General features: G+C 45.0%; 1 long non-coding RNA gene across 2 annotated transcripts in view; it reads left to right on the top strand.

Annotated features, from left to right (window-relative positions):
• Positions 1-9,566, top strand: part of LOC132394334 (uncharacterized) — a 35,157-nt gene extending 25,591 nt beyond the window's left edge. For both annotated transcript variants that reach the window (XR_009512277.1, XR_009512276.1), the window contains 2 exons: positions 6,939-7,149; positions 8,797-9,566. This is a non-coding gene — a long non-coding RNA (uncharacterized LOC132394334). The remainder of the gene's footprint in view (positions 1-6,938; positions 7,150-8,796) is intronic.
• The last annotated feature ends 11,972 nt before the right edge of the window (positions 9,567-21,538 follow it).

Here is a 21,538-nt window from a genome sequence, read left to right as displayed (position 1 = left end):
AGTTGTGATCACTATCTCCAAAATGCTCTCCCACTGAGAGACCTGACTCCTGACCAGGTTCATTTCCCCATACCAGATCAAGTACAAGCCTGTCCTCTTGTAGGCTTATCTACATACTGTGTCAAGAAACCTTCCTGAACACACCTAACAAACTCCACCCCATCTAAACGGCCAAAAAATACACCCAGTAAAGTTATTAACCCCTTCCTGTTCCTAACCTCCACCCACAGAGATGCCAGAGAAAACAGTTGAAGGAGGAACAAGAGCATTTAGAAGCATCTGGATATGGATGTGAAGAGTTCAGTCATGTAGAGCTGACATGGGCAAACGGGCCTTAGATGAGCATGGGCATGTTAGCCTGAAGGGTCTGTTTCCATTTTGTATGACTCCATACACCATTTCAATTTTTCTGTTCCTTTGCAATCTAACACCTCTATTTTCACTGAAGTTCATATATATATATATATGAACAAATCCAAATGTGCAATTTCTTTCAAAAGGTAAAATTTCCCTATTGGACCTAACTTAAACATGCCAGAAAAATGGTAGCAGTTCAGTATTGTGGCAGTTAGGCCCTGGTGATTTTAAACTTGCGATAATAGTATCATCTAAATGTCATTCAGTTTGTTGCTTCTCTTTAATTATTAACTATGCCTCAGGCAATCAAACCCTAAAGGACATGCAACAGTAAACATACCAACCTGAAAATGCAGAAGACAGTGCAAAATTGCTGTCAGTAGGATTAGTTAAAATATGACAGGGGGCCAAGATCAAAAACAGGGATGAATACAGGACTAGAGATGTTGTATTTGAATGCACAGTGTATGGAACAAGGTAGATGATCTTGTAGTACAGCTAGAGATTGGCCATTATGTAAGAAGATTGGAGTTGGAAGCTTAACATCTAAGGATACATATTATATCAGAAGGCAACACGAGTGAATCTGCAGATGCTGGAAACAAATAAAAAACACAAAATGCTGGCAGAACTCAGCAGGCCAGACAGCATTTATGGGAGGAGGTAGTGACGACGTTTCAGGCCGAAAGCTTTCATCAGGAGTAAAGTAACAGGGGATGGTCGAGGGGGGATAAGAAGTAGGGGGAGGGATGGAGTAGAGAGCTTGGAAGTTATAGGCTGAAGGGAAATGGGCTAGAGGGAAGGTGGAGAATTATGGGAAATAAAGAGAAAGAAAGGTAGGGCTGGGGGGAGATTATAGTGAGGGGGGCAAAGAGAGAAAGAGAACCAGACTAAAATTATAGATATGGATGGGGGTAAGGGGGGGGGGCAGGAGTATCAATGGAGGTCTGTGAGTTGGATGTTCATTCCGGCAGGTAGGAAGCTACCTAGCTGGGAGATAAGGTATTGCTCCATCGACCTACATGTGGCCTCATCTTGATGGTAGAGGAGGCCATGGACAGACATATCGGAGTGGGAGTGGTCTGTGGAATTGAAGTGTGTGGCCACAGGGAGATCCCGTCACTGCTGGAGGACCGAGCGCCGGTGTTCGGTGAAACGGTCTCCCAGTCTGCGGCGGGTCTCCCCAATGTATAAATGACCACATCGGGAACACCGGATACAGTATATCACCCCAGTTGACTCACAGGTGAAGTGGTGCCTCACCTGAAAGGACTGTCTGGGGCCTGGTGAAGAAGTGTAGCACTTCTTCCGTTATCGCTCCCTACGCAACTCCCTTGTCCATCCTTCCCCCCCCATCCTTCCCCCCCCCATCCTTCCCCCCCCCATCCTTCCCCCCCCCCATCCTTCCCCCCCCATCCTTCCCCCCCCCATCCTTCCCCCCCCCATCCTTCCCCCCCCCATCCTTCCCCCCCCATCCTTCCCCCCCCATCCTTCCCCCCCCATCCTTCCCCCCCCCATCCTTCCCCCCCCATCCTTCCCCCCCCATCCTTCCCCCCCCATCCTTCCCCCCCATCCTTCCCCCCCCATCCTTCCCCCCCCATCCTTCCCCCCCATCCTTCCCCCCCATCCTTCCCCCCCCATCCTTCCCCCCCCATCCTTCCCCCCCATCCTTCCCCCCCCATCCTTCCCCCCCCATCCTTCCCCCCCCATCCTTCCCCCCCCATCCTTCCCCCCCCCATCCTTCCCCCCCCCATCCTTCCCCCCCCATCCTTCCCCCCCCATCCTTCCCCCCCCCATCCTTCCCCCCCCCATCCTTCCCCCCCCCATCCTTCCCCCCCCCATCCTTCCCCCCCCCATCCTTCCCCCCCCCATCCTTCCCCCCCCCATCCTTCCCCCCCCCATCCTTCCCCCCCCCATCCTTCCCCCCCCCATCCTTCCCCCCCCCATCCTTCCCCCCCCATCCTTCCCCCCCCCATCCTTCCCCCCCCCATCCTTCCCCCCCCCATCCTTCCCCCCCCCATCCTTCCCCCCCCATCCTTCCCCCCCCCATCCTTCCCCCCCCCCATCCTTCCCCCCCCCCATCCTTCCCCCCCCCCATCCTTCCCCCCCCCCATCCTTCCCCCCCCCCATCCTTCCCCCCCCCCATCCTTCCCCCCCCCATCCTTCCCCCCCCATCCTTCCCCCCCCATCCTTCCCCCCCCCCATCCTTCCCCCCCCCCATCCTTCCCCCCCCCATCCTTCCCCCCCCCCATCCTTCCCCCCCCCCATCCTTCCCCCCCCCATCCTTCCCCCCCCCATCCTTCCCCCCCCCATCCTTCCCCCCCCCCATCCTTCCCCCCCCCATCCTTCCCCCCCCCATCCTTCCCCCCCCCCATCCTTCCCCCCCCCATCCTTCCCCCCCCCATCCTTCCCCCCCCCCATCCTTCCCCCCCCCCATCCTTCCCCCCCCCCATCCTTCCCCCCCCCATCCTTCCCCCCCCCCATCCTTCCCCCCCCCCCATCCTTCCCCCCCCCCATCCTTCCCCCCCCATCCTTCCCCCCCATCCTTCCCCCCCCATCCTTCCCCCCCCCATCCTTCCCCCCCCCATCCTTCCCCCCCCCATCCTTCCCCCCCCCATCCTTCCCCCCCCCATCCTTCCCCCCCCCATCCTTCCCCCCCCCCATCCTTCCCCCCCCCATCCTTCCCCCCCCCATCCTTCCCCCCCCCATCCTTCCCCCCCCCATCCTTCCCCCCCCCATCCTCCCCCCCCCCATCCTTCCCCCCCCCATCCCCCCCCCATCCTTCCCCCCCCCCATCCTTCCCCCCCCCCATCCTTCCCCCCCCCCATCCTTCCCCCCCCCCATCCTTCCCCCCCCCATCCTTCCCCCCCCCATCCTTCCCCCCCCCCATCCTTCCCCCCCCCATCCTTCCCCCCCCCATCCTTCCCCCCCCCATCCTTCCCCCCCCCCATCCTTCCCCCCCCCCATCCTTCCCCCCCCCATCCTTCCCCCCCCCCATCCTTCCCCCCCCCCCATCCTTCCCCCCCCCATCCTTCCCCCCCCCCATCCTTCCCCCCCCCCATCCTTCCCCCCCCCATCCTTCCCCCCCCCCATCCTTCCCCCCCCCCATCCTTCCCCCCCCCCATCCTTCCCCCCCCCCATCCTTCCCCTGGGCACTCATCCCTGCAAACGGAAGAAGTGCTACACCTGCCCCCACAGTACTTCCCTCATCACCATCCCAGGCCTCAGACAGTCCTTTCAGGTGAGGCACCACTTCACCTGCGAGTCAACTGGGGTGATATACTGTATCCGGTGCTCCCGATGTGGCCATTGGGGAGACCCGCTGCAGACTGGGAGACCATTGGAATGGAAGTGTTCACTGAGTGAAAAAGATGTGTAAAAGTAAAAACCTGCAGTTAATTGAGCCAAATCTTGGACATGTAGATATTTAGGCATGCAGACTAGAAGGTAACCTTCCAACAAGTGAAACTAAAGGCATTTGAAAATCAAAAACCAGCAGATATTTAAAAATCTCTGAAAAATCAATGAAGTGCTAGAACTCAACAACTCAGGCATTATCTATGAAAAAGAAGAGTTTGTTTCAAACTGCAGTTCCTTCATTAGAATTGGAGTGTGAGAAGTCAAGTTTGTTTTAAGTTCAATTAAAGGTGGGAGAATTTAACTAATGACTTTCCTGTAAATCCTATGAGGTTTACTTTCCTGGCCAATCCACCAAGTGGGATTTTCTCAAAATACTTTATTAAACTCTGTTCATGTTTTAAATGTTATTTTTCCAACCCTTGTAGCTCCTCAACCTACATGTGCACCCCAATATATTGTCCAGAAATAGTCTAACTAGGAGTTTGTGTGGCTGTACCATAACTTCCATCCCCTTTAATACCAGAACTCCAGATACACAGTAAACACCAAAATACTATCAGCACTTTAAATTACCTTTGTGGATGTACCTGATATTTCAATTTTCAGGGTGCATAAACCAGCCAAATCTGTTCACACTGTTTTTAACTTTTCCAATTTACAAAGTACTTTAAAAATATAGTTGTCCTTTTTCAGTGCTTTCAGCGGAATACAGTTGTAATTATTTCCAGGTAGAAACCTATCACTTTAGAACATTGACTAGATACATCTTGTTGTAACTCATTTTTATCCAGATTACCATTGAATATTCTCTGAAATTAGGTGAGTGTTCCAGAGAGCAAATGGGCACTCCAAGAGGAAACATTATTTTTCTCTTCTGTCGCCTATTGAAGCCAGTCCAAGATGAACTCTTGATGTTACCTGATGTAGGTAAATCCAATCACAAGGAAGAGGATCTGCAGATGCTGGTGATCCAAGCAACACACACAAAATGCAGGAGGAACTCAGCAAACACCTATGGAAAAGAGTACAGCCAATGTTTCAGGCTGAGACTGTTCGTCAGGACAGGAGCAAGAAGGATGAGGAGTCAGAGTTAGAAGTTGGGGGAGGGGAGGAAGAAACAAGGGTGATGGGTGAAACTGAGAGGGGTGAAGTAGAAGAGTTGGGAAGTTGGTGAAAGATATATGGCTGGGGGAGGGGAATCTTATAGTGGAGAAGGCCATGGAAGAAAGAAAAGGGGAGGAGCACCAGAGGGAGGAGATGGGCAGCTAAAGAGATAAGGTGAGAGGAGGAAAGGGGAATGGTGAAGGGAAGGGGTGGGGGCCATTACCTGAAGTTTGAGAAACTGATGCTCACTCCATCAAGTTGGAGGCTGCCCGGATGGAGTACAAGATGCTGCTCCAGTCTGAGTGTGGCCTCATTGCAACAGTAGGAAATGTCATGGAATGGGAAGTGGAGTTAAAATGGGTGGCCACCAGGAGATCCTGCTTTTTCTGGTGGATGGAGCATAGATGCTCAGTGAAGTGGTCTCCTAATCTACACTGGTTTTATCAATATACAGGAGGCAACACCAGGAGCACCAGATATAGGAGATGACCCCAACGGACTCGGGTGAAGTATCACCTCACCTGGAAGGACTGTTGTGGCCCTGAATGGTAGTGAAGGAGGAAGTGTAGGGACAGGTGAAGCACTTGTTCTACCACCCTATCAGCTTGAGCAGCCACATAGAGAGCTATGGACTTATTGTCATTCAACCATGTGTGTGTATATAACTAAATGAAACAGTGTTCCTCATGGACCAAGGTGCAAAACAGTCCATATCACATTGTGCACACGAAATATTAATAGATTTTTTAAATTTTTAGATATACATGCTCTTTGTCAGCTTGTATATGACGTAGTTAAAAGCACAACAGTATAATGTTACTGGCATAACACAAATGATGTGAATTGGTTTGAGGCAGGGTTTTCCTGTCCTCTTCACATGCCTTGCATGAATTGACAGGCAGACAAACTCTGTCCCCAATTGCTACACTGACAAAGATGGTCCAAGTTAACTTCCTTTAAGGTAGCAACTGGCGGTAGGGTAAAACTGACAGAAAGAAAAACTTAGTCAAAAAATGACCAAAATCATTATGGTAAGTACAAGTATTAAGTATAGCACAAATGATACAAAATAATACACAAGATATTGTATACAAATATGTTCCAAATGTATCATAAAGATAGACTACTGGTAAGCATGATGTTGTTATATACAATGAATCTTACGCACATTTTCTCACTACAAGCTAGCCAGGTTTACATATTATCAGGATTCAACTTAATGGCTTGTTTTTCTATTAAGTAATTTCAATCTCAGATGCAATACATGTGCATGTGGTTACTGCAGCAGTCAAAACAGACCAACAATTGCCTTAACATTCTGGAATCAAGGAAATGTAAGCCATGGCTGCCCACAGCATATTGGCAAAACCGCTTTATATGTAACTATATCTTAAACAAGTGCTCTTGGAATTTTCTCTTCTCCTCCTCCGTCCTCCCTCCCCAGGTTGTATGCTTATTTAGAGTTTCAAGAAACTCAAATTCTTCAGTATACATTAGTTGCACATAGAAACAGAATAATATACTTTTCAATCAGACAGTGGTTCTCTCGGTGGCCAAACAGATTTAACAGAAAAACAAGATACATTTAAGTCAAACAGCCTCTTGAACAATATGCTTCTCTCAATTTTATATCGATTACAACTCAGCAAAACTTGCTGAACTGTCTCTGGACTACCACAGTCACATAATCCAGTAGGATGTCTTCCTATTATCTTTAAATAATTGTTTAGCCCACAATGCCCCAACCTAAGTCTTGTTAATTTCACCATATCTCTATGATTTAAAGAGTAAGTCTGAGACCTTTTTAACTAGTGGGTGACTAGAAAAGAAAAGCCTTCCCTTTGATTCATTTTTCCAATCCTCCTGCCATTGCTTCTCTATACCTTTTTTGATCTTACTTCTCAATTCTGCTCTGCCTAGGGGTATTCTAATTCCTACTTGCCCACTCTGTAATGAAGACTTTGCAATGCCATCCACAATTTAATTTCCCACCACCCCAGCATGCCCAGATATCCATGTAAATCTAACTTCACAACCCATCTTCCCTACTCTAAACAAAACTAAGAGAATCTCAATAACTATGTCAGGACGTGCTTTTGATTTATTCTCTTTTATAGCCTCTAAGGCAGCAGCAGAATCCGAACAGATGATGACCCTGCATGGTCGAGAGTCTTCTATCCACCATAAGGCCCAGAGGATTGCTAATCATTCTGTTGCAAAGACAGAAACACCACCTGAAACCCGGTGACTAATCTCAACTCCAAGCTGAGACACATATGTCCCAAATCCTGCCTTACCGCCCACTGAGCCATCTGTAAAAATCTTCAGGTAAGATTCCCATTTACTATTTAAATATTTATTTACGATCTCCACAGCTCTAACATGAATAACTGCTTAAATATCTACAGATGATGTCGTCAATGAGACACAGATCACATGACCTAAATAACTGCTGCACAAAACCACCAGCAGAGGGTGCTAAATAACAAATTAAAATAACTGACTACTGAGGCCGCACAAGGGTGTTTATAAGTCTGTCAGCCTGGGGGAAGAAGCTTTTTTCCTCAGCCTAAGTCCTTTTCTTTTACTGCAGTTCCTTCTACCTAATGGTAGAGAGTCAGAGATTGTGAGGGGATTTTGACAATGCTGAGGGTTCTGTGAACAGTGTTTCTGGTATGTGTCCTAGATGCTGTAGGGGAGGAGGGGGGAGAAAGAGATGCGAATGACCTCTGAGCGGACTTGCAATTGCCATACCAGGCAGTGAAACAGCTGGTCAGGGCACTCTCGATGGGGCCGGGGAGCTTCGCTTGTCTCGGTCTCCTCAGGAAGTGGAGTTGCTGCTGTACCTTCTTGACGAGAGGTGGTGTTGAGAGACTGTGATGTGCACTCCAAGAAACTGGGTGCTCATGACTCTCCCCAGGGGAGTCGTAAGGAAATGTCATCCTGCAACTTCCTGCAGTCCACAATCATCTCTTCAGTCTTGTTCATGTTGAGATTCAAGATGTTGTGTTTGCACCAGTCCACAGGCTACTCTTCCTCCTCTCTGTATGCTGACTCATCATTGTTGATGAGACCGAACTTAAAGATGTTGGTTAGAAGTGCTGAGGTAGAGTGAAAAGCAGCTGACTGAGCATGCAGCCCTGGAGGGGTACCTATGCTCAGTGTGATGGAGCTTGAGATGTTGCTGCAAACACAGATTGTCTGAGAACTGTCCATCAAGATGTCCAAGATCCAGTTAGAAAAGCACTGATTTCCCACCCCCCCCCCCTCACCCCACCCATAAGGATAGCTGACTCACCAGCTTCTTGGGAGTGATCGCAGTGAATGCCAAACTGAAGTCGATGAACTGCATTCTGAGATAGGAAAAACCATTCTCCAGGAGAGACTGGACTGAGAAGATGGCAGAGCTATCAGGTCATCAGTCGACTGGTTTGGATGATATACTGGCATGGTCTCAATGTAGTGGGAAGGCAGGATCTTGGACCCCAAGGTCTCTGTAGATAAACACTGTCAAATGTCCTGCCACTAATTGTGCACTGTCCCTTTACACTTTCTCTCAAAGCGCAGCACCTCATGCCTGGCTGAATTAAAACTTATCTGACCTAAATCTGCAACTGATCTACATCCTGTCGTATGGTTTGGCGACCTTCTAGGCTATTCACACCACCAATCTTTGAATTCAAAGTACAAAGTAAATTTATTATCAAAGGACATATGTTGCCATGTACTAGCCTGTGATTCATTTCTTCCAGCCATAGTCGGTAGAATAAAAAAATAATAGAACCAATGAAAAACTACACAAGGTTGATAAAACAATGTGCAAAAGGCAAACTGTAAATACAATAAATAAACGATACTGAGAAGATGAGTTGTTGTATCCATGAAAGTGAATCCATACATTGTTCAAAGTAAATTTATTATCAAAAGTCACCATTTATGTCACAATATAAAACCCTGAGATTCTTTGTCTTGCAGGAATACTGAGTTTGCACATCTGACTTCAGGTACAACTGAGTCCAGCCACCTGCAGAAGTTTTCGGATGATTCGGCATGCTGAGTATAGAAGAGTGGTGGGCAACTTTGCTGAGTGGTGAGCTGAATCACCTGCAGCTCAACATCATTAAGACATAGCAGCTGGTGGTAGATATCGGTGAAAACACCTGCATTTCCACTTCCATAGAGGAAACGGATGTGGAAGTTGTCCAAGAAAAGACTACAAATACTTGGGAATTCACTTGGAAATTCAGCTGGACAATAAACTGGGATGGACTAAATTGAGACTCTGTACAAGAGGCAAAGCCAACTGGCTTTCCTGAGGAGGGTTCATTCAAGAGCCATTCGACGTCTACAGGACTATGCTGCAGATGTCCTATGACTTGATGGCCAACATTCTATTCTGTGCTGTAATCTTCAGGGGCAGCAGGTTGAGAGCAGCTGACAACAAAAAGCTCTCAGCTCATCAGGACGGCTGGCTCTGTTCTGGGGGTGGAACTGGATTTGCAGATGGTTGTGCCTGAGAGGAGGATGCTGCAGAAGCTATGGAGCATCCCTCTCACCCCCTCCATGACGTGCTGGACAAACAGAGGAGCAACTTCAGTAACAGGCTGATTCCACTGAAGTACAAGGAGATCCTTTCTCCCTGTGGCTATAAGACTCTACACCTCCTCAGGTGTATAAGTATATGGTTTCATTGCATGTCTGTATTTTGCACTATTACAAACGTACACTTTAATGTACATTTTGTATCTTTTTTTGTACCTCACTGCTTACAAAGTACTGTATAAGAACCTTGCAACAATTTTCTTTGGGATAGAGTTTTATCTTACCTTGCTTTTAAATCCAAGAACGATAATAGAATCAATGACATACTGCACCCAACTGGGTGGACAAACAATATGCAAAGTACGGCAAACTGCAAATACGAAAGAGAAAATAATAACTGGCACCATCCAGCCGGGTGTTCAGTCGCATTCCTATATGCTGATTTGTCACCATGATTGATTCAGCCAGCAACAGCGGTGTTAACAAGAATCTTAAATATGACCTTGGAGCTATGCTTGGCCACATAGTCATAAGTGTAAAGCTAAGCACACAGCCTCATAGAGCACCTCCGTTTAGGGAGATTGTGGAGGAGGTGTTGCTAATCCAAACTGACTGGGATCTGCAAGTGAGGAAATTGAGGATCCAATTTCACAGGGAAGTACTGAAGCCAAGACCTTAAGATGTAGGTGTAGAATTAGGCCTTTTAGCCTATCAAGTTTGCTCTAATATTTATCATGGCTGGTTCAATTTTCCTCTCAGCCCAACCTCCTACCTTCTTCCCGTATCCGTTCATGCCCTGGCCAAGCAAGAGTCTATCAACATCTGCCTTAAATGCACATAAAGGCATAGCCTCCACAGCTGCCTGTGTCAAATAATTCCACAGATACATCGCTGTCTGGCCAAACATTCCTCCTCCTCTCCCTTCTAAAAGGATGTCCCTTTATTCTGAGGCCATTTCCTCTGGTCTTAGACTCTCCACCACAGGAAACATCCTCTCCACATCCAATCTATCAAGGCCTTTCACCATTCAATAGGTCACCCCTCATTCTTCTGAATTCTAGTGAATACAGACCCAGAGCCATAAAATGTTATTCATGAATAACATTTCGTGAATCATTTCTGTGAGGTTCCTTTGAACCATCTCCAGTTTCAGCACATCCTTTCTAAGGTAAAGATCCCAAAACACCCTCAATACTCCAAGTGAGGTCTCACTAGTGTTTGATAAAGTTTCGCCATTACATCTTTGCTTTTATATTCTAGTCCTCTTGAAATGAATGCTAACATCACATTTTTTTTTCCTCATCACAGACTCAACCAACAAACTAACCTTTATGGAATCCTGCACAAGGATTCCCAAGTCTCTTTTCACCTGTTTTTTTTTCTATTTTCTCTCCATTTAGAAAATAGTCAATTTTCATTTCTTCTACGAAGGTGCATGATCAGACACTTCCCAACACTATTCTATTTGCTATTTCCTTGTCCATTCTCCTAATTCGTCAGTCCTTCTGTAGCCTCTCTACTTACTCTAAGCCCCTCCACCTAACTTCTTAACATCTGCATACTTTGCGACAAAGCCATCAATCTATCATCCAAATCACCAACATAAACTTTAAAAAGCAGTCCCACACATAGACTCCTTTTGAATATCACTAGTCACCTGCAGCCAACCTGAAAAGGCTCCCCCCCCCCCCCACCCACTCTTTGCTTCCTGCCAATCAGCCATTGCTTTATCCATACTAGAATATTTCCTGTAATACCATGGGTTCATAGTTTGTGAGGGAGCCTTGTGTGGCATCTCGTCAAAGATCTTGAGAATCCAAGTACACAACATCAACCAATTCTCCTTTGTCGATCCTGCTTGTTACTGCTTCAAAGAACTCCAACGCCAGCTGGTCCAGATGACTTATCTATCTTCAGTTTCCCAAGAACTTTCTCTTTATTAATGTAACTTCACACACATCATGACCCTTGACTCTTGGAACTTCCACCATAGTGTCTTTCACAGAGAAAATTGATGCACAATACTTATTCATACCATTTATCCACCATTTCTTTGTCACCCATTATTACCTCAGCATACTTTTCCAGTGGTCTGATATCCCCACTATTGCCTCTCTTGAATGTATCTGATAAAAACTTTTGGTACTCCTCTTTGGGATGTGTATATATCCTGTGCTGTCTTAACTGGTTCCAGAAATTCCAGCCATTTCAAGAAATGCTTGAAGTGTGTTGGTTAGTTTTGAGGGGATGACGGTATTGAATGCCAAGCTGTAGTCAATAAAGGGCATTCTGATGCATTCATCTTGGCTGCCCCAATATTCCATGGCTGACTGAAGTGCCTATGAAATTGCATCTGCTTTGGACCTGTTGTGCTGGTAGGCAAAACTGGAGTGGATCTCAATCACTTCTCAGAAAGAAGATGTGCTTTATCACCAGCATCTCAAAACACTTCATCTCAGTCGACGTAAGTGCGATTGGATGATGGTCATTGAGACTGGGTACCAGGTTCTTCTTGGGCACTGGTATGATTAAGGGCTGCTCAAGTCAGTTCAGTGTTGATGTGAGAGAAATTATCCATGTTTGAAGGGTAATAACTATTGCTGAAGCTGGTGGTGTGGGACCTAATTCTCCTATACCTCCTTCCTGATGGCAGTATTCGCGAATACAGCATGGTGGATGGATGGATCTTTGGATGCTGCTTTCTTATGGCAGCGCTCTATTCACAGGCACTTAATAGTGGAGATGGATTTTCCTGTGATGTACTGGGCTGTACCAAACTCCTTCTATAGGCTTTTCCATTCTTAGGCATTGATACTTCCATACAAGTCTGTGATGCATCCAGTCAGAATCCTCTCCCCCTGTGCATCTACACAGTGGCCACTTTACTGGGTACTTTCTGTACCCCACTCTTGTAACGTATGGTTGTTTGAGTTACTGCAGCCTTCTTGCCAGCAGAATCAGTTTGCCCATTCTCCCTTGACCTCTCTCATTAACAAGACATTTTCACTGACAGAACTGCCTCTCTCTAGGTGTTTATTTTTGTTTCTCTATAAACTCTAGAGACTGAAAATAATTCGGAAGATGTGTATCTTGGGTTGTTGATGTTTGGGTTGAGTTGTTCCTGATCTTAGCAATTTACTTGCAAACATGTCTCCATGATGACTCCTCCATGGTGATGAAACGTTTGCAAGTGGACTATCAAAAACGGAGTAAAACTGAAGCCAACTCTAGAGACTGTTGTGTGTGAAACTCCCAGAAGAACAACTGTTTCTAAAGTATGCAACCCACCCTGTCTGGCACCAATAATCATTTCATTGTAAAAGTCACTCAGATCATATTTCTTCCCCCATTCTGATGTTTGGCCTGAACAACAACAGAGCCTCTTAACCATGTCTGCATGCTCTTATGCGCTGAGTTGCTGCCACATAATTAGCTGATTAATCTGCATTAACAAGCAGGTGTACAAGTGCACCTATTAAAGTGGCCACTGAGTGTATACAAATTTGTCAGATTTAGATGACATATTGAATCTGTGCTGCCTTTGTCATGGCACATACTGGCCCCAGGACAGAGCTTCTGAAATGATAACACCAAAGAATTTAAGGTTACTGATTCTCTCCACCTCCGAACTTCTAATGAGGACTGGCTCCTGTTGTCAATAGTCAGCTCTTTAGTCTCGCTGATGTTGAATTTGTGGCACCATTCAACCGGATTTTCAATCTCCCTCCTATCTGCTGATTTGCCACCACTTTTGATTTGGCAAAACTCAAACTTAAATATGGCATTGGAGCTGTCTTGAGCCTTGCATTGATAAGCAAAAGGCAGGTACAGCAGGGTGCGAACCACACAGCCCTCAGGGCTGCACCTGTGCCGATGATGATTGTGGAGGAGGTGTGGCCAATCCAAACTCACTGGTGTCTGCAAATGAGGAAATCAAGGATCCAGTTGCTAAAAAGTTATCGAGGCCCAAGTCTTGGAACTTGTTGATTAGTTTTGAGAGGGATGATAGTTTGAATGCTGAGCTGTAGTCAATGAAGAGCATCTTAATGTATGCATCTTCACCACCTAGATATTTGCCTCTTTGTGCAAAATTATTAACCTACCGTTCCACATTGTTATCCATTTTATTTACATATATTAGAAAGAGCAGAGGTCTTAGCATAGATCCCTGTGGAACCCCACTAGTCACAGACCAGCAGACAGATGGTCCCATTGCCTTTAATGTGCAATTCTATTCTGAATCCAAATGTCTAAGTCAAGTGTCACCATGCTGCTCTTTGAAGCAGCTTGTTGTTAAGTCCACGGGGAAATGAATGAACCAGATTTGATTAGGGAGCTTGATGTAAGATTCCAGAAATTCAAGTCAACGGTGAGTGCAGTTGTCATTACTAAGGAGAAAGTGTAAAAGGAATCTGAAAGATCTAAAGGTGGATAAGTCACACTTGCTGAATGGATAACATCCCATGGTTTGAAAAGTATTTGTGGATGTATTTGTAATGATCTTTCATGAATCACCACAGTGAGGAATATTTCTAGAAGACTGGAAAATTGCTCTACTCTTTAAGAAGAGAGGGAGGTAAAATACAGGAAATAATAGACTGATTAGCCTGACTGCAGTAAGATTTTAGAGTCCAATAAGAATGAGGTTTCAGGGTGCATGGAAGCAAATGAAATTTCAGGCTGAATGTAGCATAGTTTCTTAAGGGGAGATCATGCCTGACAAATCTTTTGGAATTTTGAGGAAGTAACAAAGATAGACAAATGAAAGTCAGTGGATGTTGATTATTTGGATTTTCAGAAGGTCTTTGTTAAGATGCTGCACATGAGGCTCCTAAACAAGATAGGAGCCCATGGTATTATAGGAAAGATACTACTATGGATAGAAGACTGGCTGATGTGCAGAAGGTAAAGAGTGGGAATAAAGGGAACCTTTTCTGGCTGGCTGCCAGACCATAACACATATGTAGAAGCAGAAATAGGCCATTCGATCCATCAAGTCGGCTTTAGTAACCAGTGGTGCTCTGCAGGAGCCCGTGCTGAGTTTCTACTTTTTACGTTCCATGTTGACAATCTTGGCTTTGTGGCCAAGTCTGAGCATGCTGCAAGACAGGTGGAGGGGCAGGTGGTATTGAAAAAGCAGGGAATCTACAGAAGGACTTGGACAGGTTGGGAGAACGGGTGAAGAAGTGGCCGATGGAATACAGCATAGGGAAATGCATGGTCATGCACTTTGGTAGGAGTAAAGGAATGCACTATTTTCTAAATGTTGGGAGAATTCAGAAATTGGAGATGAAAAGGGACTTGGGAGACCTAGTGATAGATTCTTTGAAGGTTAACTTGTAGGCTGAGCTGGTAGTAAAGAAGGCATATGCAATTTGAGCATTCATTTTGTAATGCTGAGGCTTTCTAAAGAGCGAGTTTGACCACATTTGGAGTATTGAGCAGTTTTGGTCCCAATATCTAACGAAGGACATGTTGCCATTGGAGAGGGTCCAGAGGAGGTTTATGAGAATCTTCACAGATGAACAAGTTCATGTATTGACCCTCTCTGGTGGAACACACTTGAATTATTCATAGAGTCCTTTCCAGATAGCAAAATAACTTGGCACACATTTTTCTATGTTTATCCTTTCATCACTTAAACACTCTCACAGTTCAACTATTCAGATTAATGCCACAAGACACTTTGACCTTGTCTTGGTAAGATGGTGCTTATAGTAATTTACTCATAATAGTTGAGGTGGATTCGATGATTCAAACTGGTTACATTTCAATCCATACTGCATGCCTGGTATTAATGAACATTCATTCGATAAATGAGTTTAACTTTAAGTATAAGTGATAAGCAAATATTTGCAAGGATTTGTTATCAGAAGGTCATTAAGAGATCAAGTTCCTGTTTTAAGTTACTGAGTGAAAACTGCCCTTGTCATATGAAATTGTTATTGCTTGTGATATAACACTGAGTTAATCTTATAATCAATATGGGGGCTTTCTTCATGTATTCTCAGTTCTCTCTCCATATCCCAAGGATATACAGCGTGGTAGGCTAATTGGACATAGTACATTGTCCCTCTGTGCAAAGATGAATTAGAATTTTGGAGGGAGAAAGGCCTTGATGGGAATGTGGGGGTATATAACAATGGGTTAGTACAAGAGCAATATAAAAGCATGGTTGATGGTTGGCGTGGAACTGGTGCCTCAGAAACTTAATGCAAGGAAGACGGCTTCATGATCATAACATAGAACATACAACATAGAACTGTAAAGCCCTACACAGGCCATTTGGTCCGTAATATTGTGCCAAACGTGATGCCAATTTATACTGAATGTCCTCCTGTGTGTCAGTAGTATACAGTCGGCCCACCTTATGCGCAGATTCAACCAACCGCAGATCAGGAAAACCCGCAAGTTTTCTCTCCAGCATTCATTGTTTGAGTATGTACAGACTATTTTTTGTTGTCATTATTCCCTAAACAATACAGCATAACAACTATTTACATAGCATTTACATTGTATTAGGTATTATAAGTAATCTAGAGATGATTTAAAAGTACAGGCAGACCCTTGGTTATGAACGAGTTCCGTTCCTGAGTCCGTCTTTAGTCAGAACGGGTACATCCGGTGTTATTTAGTGTCAGTTAGTCAAAAGTTTGTCTTTGTATATAGTATACATTTTACTTATTTATGCATACAAAACACTTATGAAACGCACATATTTCAATAATTAAACCATTGCGTTGCTGAGTAATAATTGTAGCTTTCATCAGGGCAGGGCCTTTCACATGCACCATTATTCTCATTTTATCCATTAAAATTGTTCTGATCATTGACCGACTGTAGCCTAACACTTTTCTAATGACTGATGGCGTTGCACCTCTTTCTGATCGCTTTATTACTTCCACTTTATTTTCAGTGGTGATCATGATTATTTTTGTGAACAGAAACACTGTGGATTCAGAGCTGCACCACCAGGTCCCAATGTCCACCTCACTGAGCCAGGTTAAATAAGGTCTGGGGTTCTGCTGGGTCCTAAAGACCACCGCATTGAGACAGGTTGAATAAGGGACTTGAGCATCCGTGTTTCTTTGGTATCCACAGGGAGTCCTGGAACCAATCCCTCACGGATAAGATCAAATCAGGCGGCATCGATGGAAATGAATAAACAGTTGGCGTTTTGGGCCAAGACCCTTCTTCAGGGCTGAAACGAAAGGGGGAAATGACAATAAAAACGTGGGATCAAGGGGAAAGAGGATGGCTAGAAAGTGGTAGGTGAAGCCAGGTGGGTGGGAAAGATAAAAGGCTGGAGGAGAAGGAATCTTGTAGGAGAGGAGAGTGGAACATGAGAGAAAGGGAAGGAGGAGGCGACACAAAGGGAGGTGATAGGCAAGTGAAAAAATGTAAGGGGCCAGAGTAGAGAATAGAAGAGAGGAGGGTGAGGGATTTATTTTTAAGTTGGAAGGGGAAATCTATATTCATGTCATCAGTTTAGAGCCCACCCAGACAGAATTTAAGATGTTGTTCCTCCACCCTGAGGGTGGCCTCATCATGGCACATGAGTTCATGGACTGACATGTCAGAGCGGGACCAGGAATCAGAATTAAAATGTTAGACCACCAGAAAACTCGACTTTTGGATGGAGCAGCAGTGCTCGATGAAGTAGTCCCTCAATTTATGATGGGTCTGACCAACATAGAGGAGGCCACAACGGGTGCATTGGACACAATAGACGACCCCAGCAGATTCACAGGTGAAGTGTTGCCTCTCCTGCAAGGACTGTTTGGGGCCCTGAATGGAGGTGAGTGGGTAGGTGTAGCTTTCGGACTGCTGGCAGGGATAAGTGCTGGGCAGGATATTAATGAGGAGGGATGACTAGACGAGAGAATCATGAGGTGCAATCCCTGCAGGAAGTAGAGGAGTGGAAGTAAAGATGTGTTTAATGGTAGGATCCCTTTGGAAATGGTGAAAGTTGTGAAGGATGATGCGTTGGATGTGGAGGGTCATGGGGTGCTGGGTAAGGACGAGGAACTCTATCACTGTTAGGGTAATGGGAAGGTGGGGTGATTGTGGAAGCTCAAGAAATTGAGGAAATGCAGGTGATGGCAGCATCAATAGTGGAGGAAGGGAAATACTGTTCTTTGAAGAAGGAAGACATCTCCACTTTCCTGGAAAGGAAGGCTGCATCCCAGGCACAGATGCGGTGGAGGCTAAGGAATTGAGAAAAGGGAATAGCATTTTTACAGGACACAGGATCCACCACTCCTCCCTAATTTGGTTCCATCTTCCACCTTCATTTCCTGTCAGGTTTCATCTGACAGGAAATGAAGGTGGGCAGAAAAATGGCAGATGGAGTTCAATCCGGACAAGTGTGAGGTGATGCATTTTGGAAGGACAAACCGGAAGACTGAGTACAGGATTAATAGTCAGTTACTTAAGTGTGTGGATGAACAAAGAGACCTTGGGGTTCAAATCCATACGTCCCTCAAGGTCTCTGCACAGGTTGATAGGGTAGTTAAGAAAGTCTATGGGTTGCTAGGCTTCATTAACAGGGGGATTGAGTTCAAGAGTAGAGAGATCATGTTGCAACTCTACAAATCTCTGGTGAGACCACACTTAGAGTATTATGTTCAATTCTGGTCACCTCATTATAGGAAGTTATGGAGAGGGTGCAGAGGAGACTTACCAGGATGTTGCCTGGTTTGGAGAACAAGTCATATGAAGCAAGGTTAGCAGAGCTGAGACTTTTCTCTTTGGAGTGTAGAAGAATGAGAGGGGACTTGATAGAGGTCTACAAGATTATGAGAGGCATAGATAGGGTGGATAGTACCTGTTTCCCAGGGCACCAATAGCAAACACCAGAGGGCATACGTACGAAATTAAGGGAGGGAAGTTTAGGGGAGACATCAGGGGTAAACAGGGGGTTGTAAACAGGGGGTTGTGAATGCCTGGAATGACTTGCCAGGGATGGTGGTGGAGGTTAAAACATTAGGGGTATTTAAGAGCCTCTTGGACAGGCACATGGATGAAAGAAAAATGGAAAGTTATTGGGTAGTGTGGGTTTAGTACTTTTAAGGATTATATGAGTCGGCACAACATGGAGGGCTGAAGGGCCTGTACTGTGCTGTAGTGTTTTATGGTTCTATGGTTCTATCATCCTTTTCTTACCTCCACTTTGTTGCCAATCTCCAGCAACTTCCCTTCTCCAGCTGCCGGTCAACCCCCCACCCCCACCCTGACCTGGACTCACCAATCACTTGCCAACTTTCTTTCCATCCCTTCACCTTGCCTCACCTCTTTATAATGGCTGTCTCCCCTTTACCTTTCAGTCCATCTGCAGGGTCTTGACCCGAAACATCATCTGTCCATTTCCCTCTGGACTTGTTGCTCAACCCTTTGAATTCCTCCAGAATTCAGTCTCTTGACTAAATTTAATGATAATTTACTCTTCTCAGAAGCCAACAAAATTTGTAAACACATGTCCAAAGTAAATTTTTTATCAAAGTACATATGTCACCATATATAACCCAGAGATTCATTTTCTTGTGTGGGGGGGGGGGGCTCATTCCTCTGTTTTAGCCTGGCTCGAAGCTCCCTCACCCCACCTCAGTTCCAGCAATGGACTTTTCATCCACTTAAAGGTGCCATACCTTCCTGCTTGTGAGTTAAATCCGCCAAGTCCTTCAGAAGGTCATGAAAGTTTATTGTAGTTATAGGCATGCATATGCCTATGAATTCCATGAAAATATGTATTTTTGTAGCAGCAACATGGAATATTACAAAGTTGAAGATACATTATACATAGCTTACATGTGCACAAAACCAAACGCCAAAATAAGACCATAAGACAAAGGAGCAGAATTAGGGAATTTGGCCCATTGAGTCTGCTCTGCCATTTCACCATGGCCGATCCATTTCCCTTGTGTAACAACATTGGTGCAAGATTAAGAGAAAAAGAAATACTGTACAGTGCAAGGTAATTTTCAGGTCAGTTCCAAAACCTGATGGCAATGGAGGAAAAATTATTGTTGAACCTTGAGTACTCTCCAGACTCCCTAATCTGCTACCTGAAGCCAACATTGAGAAGGTCTGACCTGGAGGTTTCCGGTAATGTCGTCGTCAATAATGGCAGCTTAAGTCACTAGTTCCTCCGAAAAAACGCGTATTAAGCCCCGTTAACCTGTCAAATATAGTATTTTTCAAAAAATAATTGAACTGAAAAGAGGGGCAAGAAAGGGGAAAAAGAATGGAAATAAAAAAAGCGACGCTGCGGAGCCTGCGGCCGAGAGAAGTGCAGCGAGCGGCTCTCCGACCCGACCACGTGCTAGCGAGGCAGACGCTGGGCCTCGTTCAGGCGAAGCGGTGAATATGATCAAAATTCTGAAAGAGATAAGGGACTTCCAGAAAGATATAAAGCAGCAGCTACATGTTATTAAGTCAGAGCTCACCAATGTCAGTCAAAAAATAGCGGTGGCAGAGACTCAAATTGAGAAGGTAGAAGATCGTGTTCAAAACGTGGAACGGATGCTGAGTAAGACAATAAAAATATTAAGTCACCAAGAAGGTAAACTGCTTGACCTGGAGGGAAGATCACGGCAGAAAAACATCAGAATATACAATGTTCCTGAAGGAGCGGAGGGCTTGTCTATGACGGAGTTTGTCGGAAAGTTGCTGTAGGACGCGCTGGAGCTTCCCTCAACTATGAAGCTGGAAAAAGAGAGAATGCAACATGCGCTAGTCCTGAAACCTACCCGAGATAGAGCAGATAAGTCACGCTCAATAATAATAAAATTCCTTCAGTACAGTACCAAGGCGGAGATTCTACGAAGGGCCTGGGGTAAGAAGAGGGTGTTTTTAGGCGATAAATTAATATAGTTCGACCAAGGCTACCCCCCCCCCCCCGCGGTCCTGCAGAAACGTAAAGAATACTCTGAAGTAAAGTGAATACTAAAGCAAGAAATGATTAGATTTCAAACTCCTACTAAACTTCAAGTGTTTTATGGACACAGGACTCGGTTGTACCAGACAGTGGAAGAGGTGACTACAGACACGAAGGTCAGCGGGTTGCCTGTCAGCGTGATCAAACTGAGGGAAAGCCAGGCAGAGGAATTATCCTGCTCTGCTTGGGAAATAGTGCAAGAATCGAGAAGACAGGAGACGGGAGGAGGCCGAGAGAAATATATCAGGAAGAAACTGGGAGTTTCCCAAAGACAGTCCTCTCCCTCTCCAGAAGAGCCATAAGGTTTGGCTAACTTTAAAAATGTTGAGAAGCTAAACGGAAGCAAATGTAGATGGTGACATACCTATCTCAAGAAATAATTATAATGTGGATTTTATATTACTTAGTTGTTATTCTTTATTCACTCACTTACTCCTTTTTCCCCACCAAAGTGCGAATATATATATATGTGTGTGTGTGTGTGTGTGTGTGCGTGCGCGTGCGTGTGCATATATGTGTATGTATGTAATATATATATGTGTGTGTGTAAAGTACACAGGGAAATCTTTTCTGTGTAATGGATTTGTTCACTGACTTTTATGAATATTGCAAAGGGGGCCCACAACTCACAAGTAGGAGGGGTTATCCCCCACAGCTAGACATTTCCTCTAGCTCAACGCAGGGACATCTACTAGAGACCTCAGCCTTGGAATCACACGTTTGTTGCCATTTTTGTTATTATTTGCGTTTCTTGGTTCTTATTTGTTCAGGGAGTAGATCGATTAAGTTTTATTCTGCTAATTTCAATAATACATTGACAGATAAATACAGATGGCTAAGGACAAAGTAAAATTCATTTCTTTTAATGTCAATGGGTTATTACATCCAATCAAACATAATAGACTTTTATCCAAAATAAATAAAGAATAAGCCCATGTAGTATATTTACAGGAAACTCATTTAAGTGATAATGAGCATAGAAAACTAAAGAGAATGGGCTTCACTAATTTGTTTTTCTCCTCATATAAATCAGGACATAGGAGAGTAGCAGCTATTCTTATCTCAAGTAAGCTAAGTTTTGAAAAAGTATTCGAAATGGGAGCTAAAGAAGGCAGATATATTCTGGTAAGGGGGAACATAGACAGAAATTCAGTTACTCTATTGAATATATACGCACCCCCGGGAAGTGATATTGGTTTCTTTCAGAAAATTACTGATATGGTAGCGGAAACAGAAGGT

This window comes from Hypanus sabinus, chromosome 5 (assembly GCF_030144855.1).
Source record: "Hypanus sabinus isolate sHypSab1 chromosome 5, sHypSab1.hap1, whole genome shotgun sequence".
NCBI lineage: Eukaryota > Metazoa > Chordata > Chondrichthyes > Myliobatiformes > Dasyatidae > Hypanus > Hypanus sabinus.
The sequence above is the reverse complement of the archived record's forward strand: the minus strand, read 5'-3'. Positions and strand labels throughout refer to the sequence as shown.